Source organism: Octodon degus, unplaced genomic scaffold (assembly GCF_000260255.1).
Source record: "Octodon degus isolate 3935 unplaced genomic scaffold, OctDeg1.0 scaffold00171, whole genome shotgun sequence".
In the NCBI taxonomy this organism is placed as follows: Eukaryota; Metazoa; Chordata; class Mammalia; order Rodentia; family Octodontidae; genus Octodon; species Octodon degus.
In genome coordinates, this window is record NW_004524747.1 from 5199808 (window position 1) to 5205230 (window position 5423).

Sequence of the window (5423 nt, forward strand, 5' to 3'; positions counted from 1 at the left end):
GCCTCCAGTCTTGTTTCTGCTATATTACTCTCCACTTATCCCTCCGAATTGTCCCTCATCCTACACACATACACAGAGTAAAATTACTCAACTAAAGGGAAACTCATTGCATAAAAGTTACTGGTTTATGACGTATTTTGTTATATAACTGCAGATCATGTACTTATGGTTAAAGGTACAAATAAATACGTACCACAATTTGTTTGCTTGGGGGTGTGCTTGCTCCTACTGTTATGGCTTAATGTACTACTTTAGCCAGAGTGTCAAACCTGTTGCAATAAGCTGTTCTTCCTTATATGACAACACCATGATTGTTTGGGGTCATAACCATCACCATAATTCAGTACCAAAGGACTGGGTGTTGAGCCAAATTGATAGCAACCACTTATCCCTAAAAATTTGGGAAGGTACAACATGAAATAGATACAAACATCAAGAGACTCCTATAATTGGAAGACATCTCAGAGGAATAGACATGTCCTAAGGAATCCTTGATACCAGTGGTAAAGCTATGTACAATAGGGAATTTACAAGCATCAACACAGAAAACAAATTAAAAATTCAAAAGGACAGGACACAGAAGCAAAATTCAATCCAGAACCCCAACCCACCCAGGACAAGCTCAGAGAACAACAAGATAGAAAAAAACAGAAGATACTCACCTGAACTGTCTTAAATGCTAAGAGCAGAAGTTTTTTTAAAAAATGAAGTTAAAGAGAAAATCAGATCAGAAATAATCTCACACCCTTTCGTCTTGGCCACCGACATGCCCTCCAGACTAAGGAAGACCCAGAAGCTTTGGAGCCATGTGAGCCACGGCCATGGCCACATTCACAAGCACCAGAAGCACCCCGGAGGCCAGGGTAATGATGGTGGTGTGCACCATCACAGGATCAACTTCGACAAATATCACCCAGGTTCCTTTGGGAAGGTTGGTGTGAGGTATTACCACTGAAAGATAAACCAGATCTTCTGCCCAACTGTCAACCTTGATAAATTGTGGACATTGGTCAGTGAGCAGACACAAGTAAATGCTGCCAAAAACAAGACTGGAGTAGCTCCCATCACTGATGTGCGATCGGGCTACTACAAAGTTCTTGGGAAGGGAAAGCTCCCAAAGCAGCCTGTCATCGTGAAGGCCAAATTCTTCAGTGGAAGAGCTGAGGAGAAGATTAAGGGTGTTGGGGTGGCCTGTATCCAGGTAGCTTGAAGCTACTGGACAAAGGGCTCATTAAAATGCTAACAAATGGTTTTCAAAAGAAGAAGAAGAAGAAGAAGAAGAAGAAGAAGAAGAAGAAGAAGAAGAAGAAGAAGAAGAAGAAGAAGAAGAAGAAGAAGAAGAAAGAATCTCACTGGCAAGAAACTAGATAGCATTCAAAATAAGGACCTTCCTAATGAATCTAAAGTGGGCATAGTTTTAAAAGTACAGGAGCTTAGTAAAATGATAGAAACCATGAATGTCCAAAATAGGAAAGACTTCCCAGGGACAACCTGCTTGGGCCTCCCTCCTGTCCCTCTCTCAGACAGGAGCTTTCTTTCCCTCAATAAATATATTCTGCTCATAAAAAATAGGAAAGAAATGGCATCCATGAAAGAGATTCAAACAGTTATCCATGAGATTAAAAATTCCACTGAAAGTACATGTTGTTGACTGAACCAAGGATGTAGACAGGATATCAGACCTAAGAAAGATCTCTTTTTGTGTGTGTGCCAGGGATTGAACTCAGGACCTTGTGCTGGCTAGGCAGGCACTCATGCCACTGAGCTATATCCATGGCCCTAAGACAGGTTTCTTAAAAATATGAGGGTATCATGAAAACTATGAGTCCAACAGCTGCAAGACGATTCAAAGCTTAATAACATAAAACTGAATAAGTGAAAAAGCAAGAAACAGTACACACACCACAAAAATTTATTTACAAAAGTAAGGACAGAAAACTTCACAAACATGGAAAAAGAAGTTGACATACAAAAAAATGAGGCATATAGAACTCCAATTATCCATGGCCAAAATAAATTTATAGCAAGGCATATATAATAATTAAGATTCCAGAAATTCAGAACAAGAATAGAATACTAAAAGCTGTTAGGGAAGATAAACAAATCACCTCTAAAAGAAATCCCATCAGGAAGGATTACAGCAGACTTTTCCGCACAAGCACTTAAGTAGAACTTGGAGTGAAATATTTCAAGTCCTGAAAGAAAGCAACATCCAATCTACACTGATGAACCCTGCAAAACTACCCATCAAAAAGCAATAGAGAAATAAGGTATTCCATGACAAAGAACAGCTGAACAATTTCATGATGCTCAAACCAGCTCTACAAAATATTATGAATGGGCAAAGGATCTAGTGCAGTGGCATAAGCACCTGTCAGGCATAGTCCAGTTCCCAAGTTTGATTCCCCAGTAGCAAAAAAAAGTCCTAAAAAAAATCTGAAAGATATTTTAGAAAGAAATAATGAAGACCACATTCCCAAGAACACCAGCAGAAAGAAGTCACCAGGCAAGGCAAGCAATTAAACCTAGGGTAAAGACAGGTAACTAACAGGAAAATAATATATAAACAATAAGCTAATACAGATCAATTATAACTATTGATATAAATGGTCTCCTCATTAATCCAAAGAAACAGACTGATAGAATGGATCAAGAAACAAGATTTAACAATATGCTATATTCAAGAAACATTTAATTGAAAAACAAATTTACAAAATGAAAATCAGAGGATGGAAAACAGTAAGTACTACATGTGATAAGAACTGAGAAAAATTAGGGGTAATTCTAATTGCCAACAAAGTGCATTTCAAGGCTGATCAAAAGAGACTAAGAAGGTCACTACTAAGAGAAAACTCTGAGATAGCAACCACAAATATATTTGCTTGTCATTTATATCTCTGTGAAAGGGAAAGAATTTATTTCAATGGGAAAGAAAAACTGGGATAAGGAGGAAGACAAAAGAAGGGAAAAAGTTATATTTATGTATATATGCAGGACAATTTGAATAACTGTACTGCTGATTTGTGCTGGTCTTTTAAAAGAAGCAGTTAATGCTTAATTTTTTTCTTTCTTTCTTGCTTTTTAATTTATTATAACATTTTGTTGTTGTTTCATTTCTTTAATCACTTTTGCAGGTTTATATCTGGTAAGCTAAACAAATAATTTGAAGATACCATTATGCAATACAGCAACCATAGTTAAGTTCCTATTACTTTGTATAATGCAATTTTTGTTTATGTCTAAACCTTTTTATTTACTATTTTGCATTCTTTAAAAAATAAAAAATCATTAATAGACTTCAAAGAATTTCATTCTAATAAAATGGAAAATACAGATGTAATGGTCAGATTCCTATATTCATATGAATTACCAAAGCTGAATCAAGAAGATACAAAAATTCTAAAAATCTCAACATCAGTCAGTGAAGTTGAAAATACGATTAAAAACATACCAACATATATAGTTAATCAGGGTGAGAATCCTAAAAATTAACTGCTTGTTTCCAAAAACATGATGAAGATTCTCAAGATCATTGCCTTATATCTCTAAATTTCTATGTAAAAATATGTCACTGTCTATTCCTATTTTTAAATACTTTTTTAACCTCATATTATGTAGTGACTTAAAATTTAAGATATCAATACCTGATGGAAAATACCTGTTCCATGTTATGCCTAAGATGTTTGATATTCAGACAGATAGTGAGGTTAAGCTCAACTGCCTATGTTGCAGGGTAATAATAATAAGTTTCTCTCCTGAAAAGTTAACAACCTAAGTTTGCAGACCAAAAATTAGAGAAAAAGAAGGGCTGCAAGGACAGCCAACACTTTGGCCCTAGCCTTTCAGGGTCAGTGAAGACTCTGGACATAGGAGAACCTACACTGTAACATCATGTAACTCAGAGGTGTCCCAAATTTTCTAATCAAGGAGATTATGGAGCCACAGAGGAATGTGATTGATGCTGTATAGTGTGCCTAAGGAGAGTCACATGGAGAGAAAACATTCTCTCAGGCTTTCACAGAGAGCAAATTGGTCAAGCAATGGCCATGACTCATCCACATGCCTGATACTGACAAAGAAACTACAAACTGTTGTACAGGGTTTCAGGATAAATCCTGAGGGGATTTGACTGACCTTGTCAGATACAAAAGTTACATTTCTTGTTATATAGGTCTTGCTTTATCTTGGTCTTAACCATCAAGCAGAAAATTATAAAAAGTAAAGCCATATTAATATGCTGAGCTGTAAATGGCTCAAGTCAACAACTTCTGACATTGTTAGTCTCATGGAAAACCCATTACTATTATGGACTACTGGACTATATTGGAATATTTTGCTGAATTCATGTACCTGCAATATTTAAATAACAATGGAATATGCTTCTCTGACAAAACTAATCAAAAAAGGGGGATACAAATGAATGACCATTTTGTATCTATATATTCAAAATAGTTAGGATAGATATACAGCAGCATTCTCTTAATTCAATGAATGTAGAGATTTGGTCTAATAATGTTTGTGGACAGGGTATCATGTCTGTATCTTGTACAATGAATAAACCACTAAGACAACAATATGAAATGTATTAATTATTGAAATTGTGCTAGTAATTGGTTTTGAAACTGTCTCATTGCTTTTTGTTTCTCAATAAAATTATTTTAAAAAGAACATACCAACGAAGAAAAGCCAAGATCCTGATGTAATTGCTGTCGAATTCTACAAGAAATATAGAGTATCTAATGCCTTCCCCTACAACTTCTTTTAAGAAAGTGAAAGGGAAGCAATAGTCCCAAAGCCATTCCTGAAAGCAAGTATTACCCTAATAGCATAACCAAAGAAAGTCCTAATCAAAAAAGAGAACTGCAGGTCAATCTCCCTAATGAAATTATATACAAAATCCTCTATAAGAAACTGCCATACAAAATACAATATATCAGCATTCTCGGGACACTTTTTTTTTTAAGTACCGAGATTGAATTCAGAACCTTGCACTTGACAGGCAAGCGCTTATTCTACTGAGCCATCTCCCTTGCCCAACTTTCCATCCTGCTCTTTCGCTCTCTCTCTGGAAACCTCCATCCCTTCCATCCACCCAAGCTCAGACACAGCGAGTGTGGGGGTGAGCTTCTGCAATCCCCTGAACTGGTTGAACCTCTCTGGATCAAGCCCAGGCCAGCCTCTGACATGAGGGCCTCCGGAACCCCACCCCCAAGCCTACCCAGTGAGTGAGAACATCTGCGATGCTCTGAGGCCCCCTACATCCAGCCCAAGCTCAGGCCTGGCTAGTGTGTGGGAGAGCTTCTGCACTCCCCTGTGCCCCTGGGCCAGGGGCACAACAGATGGGCACCACAGGTTCACTGTTCTGCCAGAACAGAGCAACAGATTCACTTCCAAGGGCTGCAGCACAATGAAGTTCAACACAA

General features: G+C 37.4%; 1 pseudogene; it reads left to right on the forward strand.

Moving 5' to 3' along the window:
• The first annotated feature begins 668 nt into the window (after nucleotides 1–668).
• LOC101571552 lies at nucleotides 669–1210 on the forward strand (annotated as a pseudogene).
• Nucleotides 1211–5423: the final 4213 nt, after the last annotated feature.